This window comes from Chrysemys picta, chromosome 12, assembly GCF_011386835.1.
Source record: "Chrysemys picta bellii isolate R12L10 chromosome 12, ASM1138683v2, whole genome shotgun sequence".
Lineage (NCBI taxonomy): Eukaryota > Metazoa > Chordata > Testudines > Emydidae > Chrysemys > Chrysemys picta.
In genome coordinates, this window is record NC_088802.1 from 23,531,866 (window position 1) to 23,547,847 (window position 15,982).

Genomic DNA, 15,982 nt, shown 5'->3' on the forward strand with positions numbered 1-15,982 from the left:
CTCACCAGTGCTTCCCAGAGACCCCACTTCCCATCCTGTGGCAGATGTAGCCCCAGTTTCCCTAACTCTGACCCATGGCTCTCCCTTGCTTTCAGGATCTGCCTAGGGTCTTGCCAGACCTCCTGGACGCCATGCTGGGGAACCTGCTGGCAGAGTCCCCAGACACCGACAGGCTCCAGTACATCTTGGAGGTGAGCCCGATGAGAGGGATGGGGGCAATTTTACCTTCACTCTTAGATCCATTTTCCAGTCTGTCCTCCTAGCCGGGCCCGCAGTGGGCATCCTTGGTCAGGTCAGTCAGTGCAATGCCTCCTTTCCCCACAGCACATTAACTACTGGATCGTGTCCAGGGGGCCGCGAGAGAGAGCCAGGGCCGTTAAGAGCAGCACGGCCCTGCTCAGATCCACCATCACCCTCCCTGAGTTTGACGTAAGTGACCTCTGACCCCAGCTTCCTGACTCCAGGGGTAGGTGGGCTGGCTCCGACGGGCTGTAGGATCTGCTGCTGCAGGGGCTGTGGGTTAGGAGTGTTCCTCTTGGGGAGGCAGAGGCAGAGCAGAGAGTGAGCCTGGCTTGAGTCAAGTTCTTCTTGTCCTAGTTAAGTGGTGACTCTGGGCTTTTAAGGGGGCTGTGCTCCAGGTTCATGCCTCCCTGTCATCCTGGAGCAGCGGGACGCAAGTCCTCATGGAGGGCCCTGCCCACAGCCCTGTGCTCCAGGCTTCCTTTGGGGCAGAGGAAATTAAGGGTCTGGCTCTAGCTCCTATCCTCTAGCATCTCCTGCAGAGGGGCTGAGGGGAAGGAGAGTCCTGGCCCGGGGGGGACTGGGAGCTGACAGGAAAATGCTGATGGAGTCCCCTTCCCTCTCCCGTCCATTAGAACTCAGCGGAATTCCCCAGGATGGGTCACCACATGGCACAGCTAGCTCTGTCCGTCAGTGACCCAGCCAAGGACATCAGCCGGCAGGCCAGGGAGGGGGTTTACCGGATCTACCAGCTGCTGCTGCACCAGAGGGGTAAGGAACCAAGCTGGGAAATGGCACCCGCTAGAAGAGTGAGACTGGGACCCCAGCCAATTTCTCTCAGACTGACCCTGGCTGGAGGATGAGTCTCTCTATTTCTTTCTGTGTTCCACACCACGCCCTGCAATTCTGTTGGGCCGGGCACGCAGCGAGGACTCTGCCCACTGTGCAGCCACCAATGGGATTGGAAGGACAGAAGCCCTGCAACCAAAAGGACAAATGTGTGTGTGTCTCTCTCCCTGTCACCTGCTCCCTCCCTGGGGGAAACCCAGCAGCTGATGGGGGACAAGGTGAGCAGCTGCATTAGACTCAGGAGATTGGGGCGGGGCCCATGCCTCATTCCCATCCTGTGGCCATTCGCTGGCCTGGCACAAGGAGCCTGGTGGGGAATGAAAGGGAGAGCAGGTGCTCCTGGGAAGGGAGATGAATTCAACTCCATGAGCAGGAGCGAGCCAGCTTGTCCGTGGAGCAGCTCCACCCAGCTCTTTAGCCAGGCTAATTAACGACAAGCTTTGCCTCATCCCAGACTTATGTTCTTAGGACAGGGTGCTATCGCTCTTGGGAAGGGCAGGAGAGTCCCCCAAGTGCCCTCTGTGAGACTCTCCTGTCCCACAGGGCCGCACCCAATTCCTAGTGGTCTGGTGTCTGTGTCACCCGAGCCACCACCCAGAGTTGCTCCCATCACTGGCAGCCTGGGAGGCCAAGGACTGATGGGTGATGGCGTCTGACCAGGCAGGGCTGAGGCACATGGACAGGGGATGCTTGTCCTGCTGCTGGCAAGGCTGGACCCGTTCTGGAGAGAACAGGAGGATTCAGTCAGCAGTAGGGTTACCATGTCTAATAAATAAAAAAGAGGACCCTCCACGGGCCCTGGCCCCGCCCATTTCCCCGCCCTTAGTCCCGCCCCAACTCTGCTCCTTCCCCACCCTAACTCCGCTCCCTCCTCCCTCCCACTCCCAGCTATGGGGAAAGGGCTGCCCCAGCGCTACCGGCTTCACGGTTTGCCGGGCAGCCCCCAGACCCTGCGCCCCCGGCCGGCGCTTCCCCAGCGCAGCTGGAACCTTAAAGTCTGAGAGGGGAGGAGCGGAGCAGCTCAGCTGGAGCCGGGGAGGAGAAGTGCCTGGCCCGTGGCTCGGGGTCCGGAGGCAGGGGGGGCTGCCCGAAGCCAGTAGCGCTGGCTCGGGCAGCTCGGCTCTTAAAGTCTGAGAGGGGAGGAGCGGAGCAGAGCAGCTGCGGGAGGGGAAGTGCCCGGCCGGCATTTTCCCGGACATGTTTGGCTTTTCGGCAATTCCCCCTGGACGGGGGTTTGATTGCCGAAAAGCAGGACATGTCCGGGAAAAAATGGACGTATGGTAACCCTAGTCAGCAGGGGCTGCCGATCCGTCCCATTCACCAGGGCTGCCATCCTGCGGCTTCCGCATTAGTGGCTGGGGAAAGGGAAATGGGATGGGGGTGACTTGGGGAAAGGTCTCAACCTCCCCACATCCCACTTCACTGCTGCCAGAATCCCTCCTGCCCCCCCCGCTACAGTCCCCTCCCTACCCAACCTGGGTGGGGCTGGAGGAGAGGGGTCTGAGAACTTGAGCTGTGGATTGGAGGTGGAACAGCTGTCAGGGGCACTGAGGGGGAAGTGGCAGGGTTGCCACTGGAGGTCACTAGGAAGGACAACAAGACTCCATCCTGGGGGTCAGGAGGGGAATCCATCCCTCAGAGGTGGGCAGGGGCTGGGTGGAAATGCTGCTGGTTCCAGGGGCTGTTAATCCCCCCTGATTCCTCGGAGGCGTCTGAGTCTCAGACAGGTTCTCGTTCCCTTGCAGCAGGAGGACGTCACGGCCAATGTGATGAGCTAGCTCCGTATCATGCGGCACTTGCGCCAGGTGCCCGAGGCGCTGCAGGGCCTGTGCCTCTGAGGCCACCAGCAACTCCCGCTCCCTGCTGCAGGTATTGCTCTGGCTCTCTGTAAATGGGGAGCGAGTGGAAGGGGAAATGGAGCCCCCTGGCACTCACAGAAACCCTCTCCCCTCTGTGTGGAGCAGGGTCCTTTCCTCTGCCCCCAAATTCCTTCATCTGGGACAGGAGCTCTTTCCCTCACACCCATTCCCCTCCCCCCTTTCCTTGATCTACCCCCATCCCATTCCCCCTGCACCCAGGCAGAGCTCTGCCTGCCCCATATGGTGCAGAAAGGCCTGTGATATGCAGGGGGTCAGATTAGATGCTCTAACTGTCTCTTCTGCCCATAAAGTCTACTCATTTCTGAGTGTTTTCCTGTCTAGCCGGCTTGCTTCCTAGAATGAACACTCATTGAGCGGGGTGATCCACAGGGAGTAGCTCAAACCTCCAAAGGGTCTGGCCTGCGGCAGGACATTAGCACTGCAGGGGAGGGGTGGGTGTGACAGTGACATCACAAAGGCCTTTTGCAGGACCTCAGACTATTGGCCAAAGGTGCAGGGGAGGTGGTGACCTCACAGAGGGATGCTGACATCAGCCAGGCAGGACAGGGGCACAGGGCCAGGGAAACCTCTGAGTCCCCTGTATCTTTCCTTCAGCAAGTCTCCTTCTCGAGGTCTCTCTTTGAGGACTGAGAGAGTATTAGGGGTCACGTACATGAGTGCAAGGAGGAACCTCTTTTGAGTTTTCTCCTTTCTTTTTCCTGATTTCACTAGAAAACAGACGTCCCTGTTTAGAAGGTAAGAGCCTCCGAGAGGTTTGGAACCTGTTCAGTCTGATCCATCTGTTCCACAAGTCCTTCAGTCCAATCCACTTCCCTAACTAATTTCCTTAATTTTTTAAAGTTAGCCCTTTTGAAAAAAAAAACCCTAGTCACAGATCTATTTTTGTTTACCCTTCCATTTAGTTTAAACTGAATTAACTCATGATCGCTCAAACCCATGCTGTCCCCTACAACCATTTCTTCTAAGAGATCCTCACTACTCACCAAAACCAAATCTAAAATGGCATCCCCTCTTGTTGGTTCAGCAACTACTTGGTGAAGGAATCCATCAGCTATCACATCTAGGAAAATCTGAGCCCTATTATATTCATAGCACTTGTCCTCCAGTCTATATCTAGGAAGTTAAAGTCTCCCATGATCACACAATTCCCATTAGTATTTACTTCATTAAAAACATTGAAGAGGTCTCTATCCCTATCCAAATCAGACTCCTGTTCTAACAGACAGCAACCTCCCCCGAAAGGCAGAGATAGAACCCAGGAATCGACATGGTGGGGAAATTTCATTGAAACCGTTTCTGACCGAAAATCCTATTCAAACTAAACCAGTTTGTTTCTTGAAATCATAACAAGTGGCAATGAAAATTCTTTGTCACAATGTGTTAAATTGTCTCGTCGCACTCAAAGAGGAGACACTTAGATCTCAAAAATTAGACAAGATGCTTCAGTCTGAGCTAAGTAGTTGCTGCTCTTAACAATTGCAAAATAATACAATACAAATAAAATAAACTATTTCAGCCATTCTATTATGTCCTAATCTGATCTGAGTAAACATGATAGGACACCTCATCTTATGCACTGCTCCTAGTGACACTCTCCAATAGACCCAGCAGTCCTTATTTCCAGGCCCCTTCGCTAACCACTGCTGCACACTCCCTCCCACAGCTGGCAATTACTACCAGGCCCTCATGTCCGGTCCCCCTGCTTTGAGAGGGAGTGTGCTCTGCTGGAGTGATTGGAGCAGGGAACTGGGAGTCAGGACTCCTGGGTTCCATTGCTGGTTTCCTATTGACCTGTGGGACTTGGGGTAAGTTGCTGCCCCCTCTAGGCTCTGTCCCCAGCAGTCAAATGGGGATTTCATACTTTCCCACTATTGGAAAGTGCTGGGAGAATCCCCCAGCAAAAGCTGCTCTGACAGTGCTAAGCAGCATCTGTTTGCTTGTGAGAATGTCCTATGGGACTGTGTCAAAAGCCTTATTAACACCAAGATAGATCACATCTACTGTTTACCCACCTCCACTTGGCCCCTAACCCTGCCAAAGAAGGACCTAGGATTGGTCTGGAATGATTTATTCTTGACAAGTCCATGCTCACTAGTCCTAAGAACCAAATTGTCCTGCAGGTGCTGACAAACTGATTGTTTAATAAGCAGAGGCTGCTCCCAATGCTACACTCGGTTTCTCGGAAATGAGTAAACTTTATGGGCAGCAGAAACCGTTAGAGCATCTAATCTGACCCCCTGCATATCACAGGCCTCCTGTCTACCACAATAGCTACTTTTGGGGCAAACACATTCCGGAAAGGCATCTAGTCTTTATTAATGACATCCAGAGATGGAGAATCCACCACTTTCCATGGTAGCTTCTTCCTGTTGTCAATCATCCTCGCTGTTGAATATTTGTGCCTTATTTGTCATAGGAATTTGTCTCTTTTCACCTTCCAGCCATTGGGTCTTGTTCTGCCTTTCTCTGCTCGATTAAAGAGCCCTTTAATACCCAATATTTTCTCTCCATTAAGGCATTTCAACACTTCAGTGAAGTCACCTTTCAATCTTCTTTTGATAAGCTAAACAGGTTGAGCTCTTTCAATAGCTCACTAGAAGGCATTTTTCTCCAGCCCTCAGAACATTTGGTGGCTCTTTGCTGCCCCAGCTCCAATTTCTAGGACCATCTTTTTCAAAGGAGGACACCAACACTGGAGGCAGTATTCCAATAGCAGTCTCACTGCTGCTGTGTCACCTCCCTATCCTACTCACGGCTCTGCTCCTTCGTCTAATGATGGCTTTAGCTCTGTTCACCACAGCATCAAACTGGGAGCTCATGTTGAGTGGCTTCTCCACTCTGGCCCCTAAATCCTTTTCAGAGTCACTGCTTTTCTGGATACACATCCCCATTCTGGAGGTGTGGCCGGTGTGCCTTGTGGCTACGTATAGGACCTTGCACTGGACTCTACTCAAACTTGTTTTCTTTGAATGGGTCCAGCTGGCCGAATGAGCCAGATCGCTGTATATCACTGCCCTCTCCCCATCAGGAATTACCACTCTGCCTGTATTTTGTCACCCCCCAATCTTATCCGCAGTGATTGTATGTTTTCTCCCAAGTCATTGATAACAATTATTTTAAAAAATTAGTCCTTGAGAGCTTCTTCAGACCCTTAGTACCCAGGACCTGCTCCCCACATCACAGTGAGAAATGCTGTCCAGCCCTGCTGGTACATAGGGGATAAGCACAGAACAAACGTACCTTTAGGAGCTGTGTTGTCCATAGGCTCTGAACAACATGTGGGGGTCAGCAGATTACAAATGCACAACAGACCTGTAGTGTTGACAGGTCCCAACTGTGTCTCGGTTCCCCACCCTGCTCTAAGTTTAGTCACAACCTCCATGTCTTTTCCCCCGTGTCCCTTAACCCCACGTCACTGCAGAAGAGAGATTTTCTGGTAGCCAGCTGGCTCTCCTGCATGTGGATGTCGTTCCAAAAGACGTGCTCTGGCTCAGTCCCATGCTATGGTTGGCTGAAGGAACCACCTGGTCACATTCTAGGCCCTGAGTTATACAGGAGGGGCGACTAGATGCACATAATGGTCCTTTCTGACCTGAACCTATATCAATCGCTACATTTTCTGCTGCTAGGAAGAGAACTCTGGACCTATTTTCTCTCATTCACTTTCAGTCGGAATAATTTCAATCCAGGCCAAAGGATTTCCTCTTCCATTGTGTCTTCAGCACCTTTGCGAGGAAAGAGTTACTGTTACCCACAGGTTACCAGTTTAAATCTGTCCCAGGGTGAGATGGCCAGGAAAGATGTTGGAGCTCAACTGCACCTGGCCCAGGTGATGCAGCTCCCTAGGGTGAAGGGAATAAGTGTGGGGGTCACGTGACAAGACGCAGCCTGTGACTAGGACCCAGGCCTGCTGAGAGATAGAAGGGCAGCCTGTGCTCAGCCAGGAGAGAGACCCCAAGGGAAGCAGGCATGGGAGGGGCTTGGAGCGTCCTTTAAAGGTCAGGGACAAGCTGGGAAGGGGCCAGGCTGAGCACTAAGGACAAGGCCCTAGGAGGGAAAGACAGGGCAGTTTAGGAGATGGGACAGATAGTCCAGTTGGTTTCGGCTCCCAGGACCAGACACCCAGAGGTGAAGGTGATTGTCGGGGCTTCTGTCCTTCTTCCCCAGTGTAGATTTGATAGTGGAGAAGACTGATGCCGTAAGGGGGAAGTGAGTTACCCCAAGGTCACCCAGTGAGTTTATATCACGAATGCATACTCGGAAGGATCCAATAGAAACATGGATTTTCCAGTCTCTTCTTTCTAGGAGTCCCCAGGGCTAAGGTAAAACCCCTGCTGCCCCTCCCCATTCTGCTCACCTCCAAGATGTGCTGGAGTTTGTCTGTGCTGGGGGGTGCTGTCAGCAGGATCGAGAGCTCATCATCCATGTTCTCTCGGCAGGCCTTGCTCAGAGCCTGCCAGCGGAGGGAGACCAGGGGTCAGGATTATGGAACCTGTTGTGACACCTGTCAGGATGACAGCAGGCTCTGTAGTCCTTGCCCAGAGCAGCTCTCTGCAGAGGGCCTGGTGCACAGCAGTGTAGGGAACAGCCAAGCTGCTAGGGATGGGAGCTGGGCTTCCTGGCAGAGTCCAGCACCCAAAGCCCAGCATCTGCAAGAAAGGGATTCCCCACAGAGGGGCAACATCATCTCCCACACACAGGGAGTCTCCCCCTATGGCCTGTTCCCATCTCCGCCCACCACACTCCCAACTCAGCAGCTCCAGCTACCGAAGGGAGCACGAACCAGACGCCTTCCTGCTCCTGGGACAGAGGAGTAGGTTGATGATCTACCTGGATGTGAGCGTTGGCCTTCCCCATGCCCAGGGTCTAGACTCCATTCAGGGCAGCACACAGGAACTGCGATTCCTATTCTGGATCTAGTGGCAGCTTCAGTTTGCTGGCAGGAGACTGTACATGAGACCTTGCAGTTGCGGGGGTGACACAGGCACTAACATGTGCATGGGAGTTTGAGCAACAGGGTAGAGGCCTGTGTGGGGCAAGGAGGGCAGGGATTTGGGAAGCAAGAGCAGAGGATCAAACCCTTTCTTAATGTGGGTCGGGATGAGCCCCATTTCAAAGATAGAGAAAGTGAGGCACCAGGTGGGAGAGTGACCTGGCCAGGATCACGTTACCGCTCAGTGGCAGGACTGCAGACAACCCGTTCCCTGATCTCCTCACTGGACGCTGCTGCCCCTCCTGTATGACCCTTCCACCCATCCTCGCCAACAGGCCATCCCCACCACTCTCCAATACCAGGCTGTTTCGACAATGGAAGCAGGCTTGTAACAGAGTTCACTCACCGATAGGTGCCCCTTCCTTCAAGGCCTGGGGTCACAGATTTCTTGGGCTAGCACGCCCGCCAGCAGGTTTTTGGCTGGGAACTCAGCCCTTCGGCCAGGCGACCATCTTTTAGTCCCACTCCTTCCTGGGTCGCGCTCATCCCAAACGAAAAGTCAAAAAATGTCTTGAACTGAAACAAGATCCTCTGTCCCTTGGGGGCTTTTCCTCAGCTTGACTTTGGCTCGGCCTGCCCTTGCTGGCCTTGGTAGCCCTTTCTATGGCCCTGTACATCCCCTTCCTTAGAGACCGTGGGAGAACCAGTCCTACCCTGGATTCTAGGTTCTGCCCCAAGGCCCTGTACCGAACAGCTAGGCCTGCTCCTGTACCTTTGTAGCGGTTTCCCCTGGTTTCCCCTCAGTTGGAGCTCACTCTGTAATCCATTTGGCCTAGCTCCAGGCTTTATAGCCCACAGGCCAAGCCTCCCGTTATATACCCTCTTCCTTAGAACCTGGCCCACACGGGGGCAAGTTCTATTCTTCTCCAAGCTTCATCCCTCCTCATCTCATCGCTGTCACTGGCTGCGCGCTTGTACAGCCTGTGCCCAGTGTCTGCAGCTCCACTGCCAGCTCGCTCGGGGCAAACCTTCTCTTCTGCAGTATCCCGACGCTCTTCCTGCAGCCACTCAGTCTCATGAACAGCTGCTTGCAGAGCCTCTTCTGAAGCCTTTAGCGTCTTCTGTTGCCTTTTTGCTACTGCCGCTGCATATGCCAAAACCTTTTCGGTCAGGGTCTGAGAACCCACCATGGACTGCTCCACCCTTGTGTTTGTCCCTCCTCCAGTCTGCTTCATCTCTGGGCCAATCATTTCGTCCTTCATCTCCCTGCAGCACCCGACAGGGTGTGTTGGTGGAGGGTCTGCAAGGTCCATGGCCACCCCAGCCACCTCCACCTTGCCTGCCTCATGGGGGTTTGTGTCAGAGGACACCTTCTCCTTTCTTTCTAACTTCTTAGGGCCCTGGCCCCTCGTTCAGCCACTCAGCAATTTCCTAAGCAGGCCGTGTCTTTTGATATTGCCTGCTTCTCTGCCCCCAAAACAAAGAACTCTTGCTCCCATCTTGGAATTAGGCCACGCTTGTACACTTTCTCATGCCCTTCTCCCTGGGCTAACCTTCTCAGCACAGCCCAGGCATGCTCTCCTTCTCTGCTCTTTTTGTCCATGGGCATAGCCCTGGACCCAACAGCTAGGTCTGCACCTTTCTCTTTGCTGCACTTTTCCAACCTCTCTTCTCAAGTTCCCCTCCAGGCTTTCCTTGCTGCTCTGAACTTCCTACCTCGTTCTCAATCCTGTTGCTACCCCAGCTGGGGTGTATCACCACTGAAGTCTGGCTCTTTACGGGGGCGGATATGGTGCCTCTCAGTTCGGGCTCATTCTGTAATCAGCTTTCTGTGAGTGCCAGGGGGCTCCATTTCCCCTTCCACTACCTCCCCATTTACAGAGAGCCAGAGTAGTACCTGCAGCAGGGAGCGGGAGTTGCTGGTGGCCTCAGAGGCACAGGCCCTGCAGCACCTCGGCCACCTGGCGCAAGTGCCGCATGATACGGAGCTGGCGCATCACATTGGCCGTGACGTCCTCATGCTGCAAGGGAAGACTCAGACTCCTCCGAGGAATCAGGGGGGATTAATGGCCCCTGGAACCAGCAGCATTTCCACCCAGCCCCTGCCCACCTCTGAGGGATGGATTCCCCCTCCTGACCCCCAGGATGGAGTCTTGTTGTCCTTCCTAGTGACCTCCAGTGGCAACCCCCGTCCTTGTATGGGGAGCTCCTGCCACCTCCCTCTCAGTACCCCTGACAGCTGTTCCACCTCCAATCCACAGCTCAAGTTCTCAGACCCCTCTCCTCCAGCCCCACCCAGGTTGGGTAGGGAGGGGACTGTAGCGGGGGGGCAGGAGGGATTCTGGCAGCAGTGAAGTGGGATGTGGAGAGGTTGAGACCTTTCCCCAAGTCACCCCAGCCACTAATGCTGAAGCCGCAGGATGGCAGCCCTGGTGAATGGGACAGATTGGCAGCCCCTGCTCACTGAATCCTCCTTTTCTCTCCAGCAGGGCCGGCTTTAGGAAGGGCCGGGCCCAATTCGAACATTTTTGGCGGGGCCCCGGCAGGGATGACTAACAAAAAAAAAATAATGTAAAAAAAAGCCTTTCATTTCTTCCATGTATTATTTACTTTCCATAACTATATAAATAATAAAATTATATATTATGTACATTGCATCATATATGCTGTTGATCGGTTATTAATGAGCTCCGTTTCACTTGTGTGGGTCCCCACCATTCCCTGGGGGTGTGCTAGGGTGACCAGATGTCCTGATTTTATAGGGACAGTCCCGATTTTGGGGTCTTTTTCTTATAGGATCCTATTATCCCCCACCCCCTGTCCCGATTTTTGACACTTGCTGTCTGGTCACCCTAGTGGTGTGCACATGTGGGGGTCCCAGCTGCTCCCTGCCCCCCTCATTGAAGCAGGTGTGCAGGGTTACTGCCCTGGGAACTGCAAGGCACCAGTGGACATGGGGCGGGCTAGAGGCAGGGCAGGGGCTCACTGGAGGTAGGGTCTGGCTGCAGGCAGGGCAAGGGGTGCGGGGCTGGCTGGAGACAGGGGTGTGTGGGGCTGGCTGGCTTTGCGCAGGGCCGCAGGGGTGTGCGGCAGGGGTTGCCTGGAGACAGGGCAGGGGGTGCGGCAGAGGCTGGCTGTGGGCAGGGGGGCGGGGCTGGTGCGGGCAGAACAGGGGGGGCGGGGCTGGAGGTAGGGCAGGGGTGCAGCAGGGGCTGGCTGCGGATAGGGGGTGCAGGGCTGCCTGGAGACGGGGCTGGCTGCGGGCAGGGCAGGGGGTGCGGGGCTGGTGCGGGGACGGGGTGCAGCAGAGGCAGCTGGAGCCCCTGCCCTTTAAATAGCCCCCGAGTCCCCCGCTATCCCAGCCGCGGGAGCCCTGGGGAAGCAGCGGGGCTCCAGTGGCTATTTAAAGGTCCGGGGCGGTAGAGGCAACGGGAGCCCCGGACTTTTTAAATAGCCCCCAGAGCCCCGCAGCCCTACCCCAGGGCTCCAGCAGTGGGGGTCTGGTGGCAATTTAAAGGGCCTGGGGCTCCGGCCCCTGCTGGGAGCCCTAGGTCCTTTAAATTGCCCCCTGGGGAAGCCGGGCCACCCTGGTACAGTACACCGGCTCTTGCCGGTACACCGTACCGGGGCCCGATTCAGGGGAATTGGTTGAATTGGCCTAAAGCCGGCCCTGGTGGGGGGATGGCCACAGAGCTGCAGGGAGGGGAACCCTGAGGTGTGGGGGCTGGGTGGGTACTGGGAGTTCCTCCTGAAGGGACGGGGGTTGGCCAAGGTCACTCAGCCCCGGGATCTGGGAGGGGGACTGGCTGAGGGCACTCAGAGCCCCAGGAAGTGGGGGGGGGGGGGCTGAGGGGTGGGACTGGCCAGGGGCACTCAGAGCTGGGGGGGGGTGCTGTGTGGGGGGCACTCACAGCCCCAGGAGGTGGGTGGGGGAGGGGCACACAGGATTTCAGGAATTCCCTGGCAGTGAAGAGCTGCTGGCAGCAGGGAGGAGCCCGCCGTGACAATCCCCACTTGGGATCCCTGGCTGGGCTAGTGGCTATGGGGGCCCGTGGCCAAGCTGCAGCGGAAGGTGACCTGAAGGAAATGCCTTGGCCTCGGCCTCCGGCTAGGAAGGGCCTGGGCCAGACAATGACCCACCGCGCAGTGTCCCAGCTCCCTGCCCCACACCTGCGGGGCACGGCCCCTCCTCTGTAGGGAGGTTGGCATGTACCTTAGTGCTGCTTCCTCCATCCCCAAAGGCCTCTCCCAGCCAGTCTCTGGCAACCCCTGCCGTTCAATACGCACATTACCCTGCTGTGACATACCGGGGGGGGGAACCCTCGGGGATGGGGGGGCTGTCACACAGCTGGGCAATTTAACCGAGCTGGGCCGGGGTGACTGTCTCCCTGGAGCTGGGGTCTCTGCTCCTCTGAGTCTCAGCCCAGGTGTCTCTCTGCCCTTGCCCCCAGTCGCCCCCGGGCGAGGTGGGAGCGCCCCACGTTGCGTTCCAGCCCCACATTCGCACCCACAAGTGCTGGTGGGTTCCAATCCCAGCTGAACACGCCCACCCGGCCCTAGTGCGGAGCAGAAGGGCCCAGCGCTGCCCCACAGACCCTCTGGCTCTCCGAGCCCGCTCTTACCCATCACCGCAGCACGTCTGGCCCAGGCTGAACGCTGCTGCTCTTTGCAAAGAGGCTGGCACTTCTCGCTCCTGCTGTACGAGGGGCAGGTGCTGCTACCAACTGCTCCTCCTAACCCCCGCCCTGCTGCGCTCTGGGGATGCTGCCCTGCTGTGGAGCTCTCAGGTGTCTTGAACTGGAATTTGTTTGGAGAGAAACTGCTAAGGAGCCTTATCAGCCGCGAGCAGAGAGTACTTGGGAGCCTGCCTGGGTCGGGCGGGTCTGGTACAGCCTCCCCCCAGATAAGGCTCTTCCCTGGACCTGCCACCCATTGGAATCTGGAACGATTTCCTCCGAGGTAACACCCGGGGAAGCCAGGGCAGGGCAGGGCACGGCCTGCTCCCCGGGAGCGTTAGGGCTTTCAGGAGTCAGAGGTGTCAGCGGAGCAGGTTGTACGTTAAAGCAGCGAAGGCAGTTGGGGGGCAGAGGAATTGGGTGCTTTGCCATTGCACTTGATCAGCTCAATTTGAAAATTCTTTCAAAGGAAATCCAGATGTATACATCTGACTGGGGTACATGTACACACATACACATGCACACACTCATGTGCACACACTCATGTGCACATACATGTACACATACACACGCATACTCACATGTGCACACACTCATGTGCACATACACGTACACACATATATACACACATGTACACATACACATATGTACAGACGTAAACATACACGCACACACGCTGTCCCTGGAGCGCCCCAGGATTCGACTGACAGGGTGGCTGGCTATTATGGAGGCACTTTTGCTGAAAATGCAAACCTAAGCTGGAAATCTGTGCAGGGCTGGGCTCAGCGAAAATGATCTTTTGAGCTGTTCTTATTAACCGTGGTCCTGTACTTCCTGGTTTGCGTCGGACCCAGGCAGGAGACTGGGCTGCTGTCAGCTGTAGAAGCCATTGGAATGAGCCAGGTCGGAATGAGCCAGGCCCTCAGAGCCTTCTGCCACCAATCGCCCCAGCAGTCACGGATCCACACCAAACCACGTCCTTCCAGTCAGGCAGTTTCATATGCATACGTCAAACCCTTGGTTTGCCACTCAGACACCACGGTGATGGGCACAGTAAGGACCGAGAGACGCTAAACAGGCAGACAGACAAGGAAATAGTGACCCTGGCTACAGGTGTGTGTGTGGTGCAAACAGATGAACACCAGTTGCTGGCTGAAGGCACAACCTTAATTCCCGCATCTCCTGTCTGTCAGCTATCGTTCGCTTGGCAGCCTGAGCTCCGATTTCTAACGCAGTGTTTTGCTCTGGCCTATTGTGGTTCTCATGTCCGGGGGCGCCTTGGCCCCTGGTATCAGGAGCGGTGCTAAGGAGGCTGCTTTTCCAAGGTCCTTAAGTAGGGTTGTCAACTTTCTACTTGCACAAAACCAAACGCCCTTGACCCAACCCCTTTCATGCCCTTCCCCAAGGCCCCACCCCCACTCACTCCAGCCCAGCCCACCTCCCTCAGTCGCTCGCTCTCACACCCTCACTCACTTTCACTGGGCTGGAGCTGGGGGTTGGAGTGCAGGGAGGGGTGAGGGCTCCGGTGGGGATGCGGGCTCTGGGATTGGGCTGGAGATTAGGGGTTTGGGGTGCCAGAGGGGGATCCGGGCTGGGGCAGAGGGTTGGAGTGCGGACTCTGGGAGGGAGTTTGGGTGCGGGAGGGGGCTCAGGGCTGGGGAAGGGGATTGGGGTGCGAGTGGTGGTGTGGGGTCTGGGAGGGATTAGGGTACAGGTGGGGGTTCCGACCTGGGGCAGGGGGTTGGGGTGCCGGGTGTGAGGTCTGGGAGGGAATTTGGGTGTGGGAGGGGGTTCCGACCTGGGGCAGGGTTTCTCGGTGCGAGCTCCGGTCAGGCGGCGCTTACCTCAGCCGGCTCCTGGTCAACGGCACACCGGTGCTAATGCAGGCTCCCTGCCTGCCCTGGCTCCGCAGGGCTCCCATAAGCGGCCAGCACGTCCCTGCAGCCCCTAGGAGGAGGCATGGCCAGGCAGCATTGTGTGCTGCCTGCGCCCACAGGCCCTGCAGCTCCCATTGGCTATGGTTCCCGGCCAATGGGAGCTGCAGAGCCGGCACTCGGGATGAGGCCATCGCGTGGAGCTTCCTGATCGCCCCTGCGCCTAGGGGCTGCAGGGACGTGCCGGCCACTTCCGGGAACCCCACAGAGCCAGGTCAGGAAGGGAGCCTGCCTTAGCCCCGCTGCGCCACCAACCGGCCAGACTTTTAATGGCCCGGTGGGCGGTGCTGACCAGAGCTGCCAGGGTCCCTTTTCGAGCAGGCGTTCTGGTCAAAAACCCGACACCTGCCAACCCTGTGTCGAAGGCCCTGATTTGTGAGTGAGCTAAACCTCCAGCCTCCTGCGCTAAATGAGCTCCCTTAACCTTTTCCTGCACCCCATCCCGACCCCCCCCCTTTTACCTGCTTCATCTGCCCGGTGTGGGGTGTTGTGACCCTAGAGCGTGAGTTCCTTGCCACAGGGCCTGTCCTCTTGTCCCTGGGGGTGCAGTGTCCAGTCCTAGGCACCCTGCCTCCAGACTGGGTGTGACTAAGTGGGAATGGTCTTATGCTTTCTCTGAATAATGTGGGTGCCTCAGTTTCCCCTATGCATTTCTTAAGTATCTAGGTGATGGGATAATGGTGTGATTGTTGCAGAGCCCGAGAGGGCAGGGCCGTGCAGGGGTCTCCACAGAGAATGGCCGACACCCTGTCTCCTGGCAACTGATGGCCTGGGCCCCTCCCCTGCAAGGTGCCAACTGAAGGTGTTGGAGAACAAAGAGATCAGGTGACCTCCTGGCCCAGGAAAGAGACAAAGGCTGGAGGGTTTCAGTTTGGAGCTGGCTGGGGAAACGGAGGGAGGCCCAGCACCGGGGTCTGGGCCCCCTACCCCCAAGTTGGACCTGACTGAGGGGTCCTGTTCTCTGTACCTACAAGCTCTGTTTTGGACTGTGATCCTGTCGTCTAATAAACCGTCTGTTTTACTGGCTGGCTGAGAGTCCCAGTGAATTGCAGGAAGTGGGGGGTGCAGGGCCCTGGCTCCCCCATCCTCCGTGACAACTGGGGCCTCTGGGTAACGCTGCAGTAGGAAGATGTCACGGGTTGCTGTTATTACTGTCTGAGTTGTGTTATCATTATCTGTCCTCCGGCTTTGGGTGGGTCCATGCTGTGGATTTGCTTGTGTCCCACAGTGTCTAATGGGGTTGGAATCCCGCAGGTTTGTTATCCTGGGGGAGCTCAGCGTCCGTGTGACCAGTGCCAGGGACACATGCGTGTGTGTTCTCCTGGCCACATGGAGCCCACCCGGGCCGCCCTGTTCTGGGCACACCCTGGATCTGACTGTCAGCCGAGGGCCGAGCACTGGGCATATAACCAATGTTCTGACTTGACCCCAGCCTCATGGCCCGGCGATCCTGGCCTGTCCTCCCTCCCA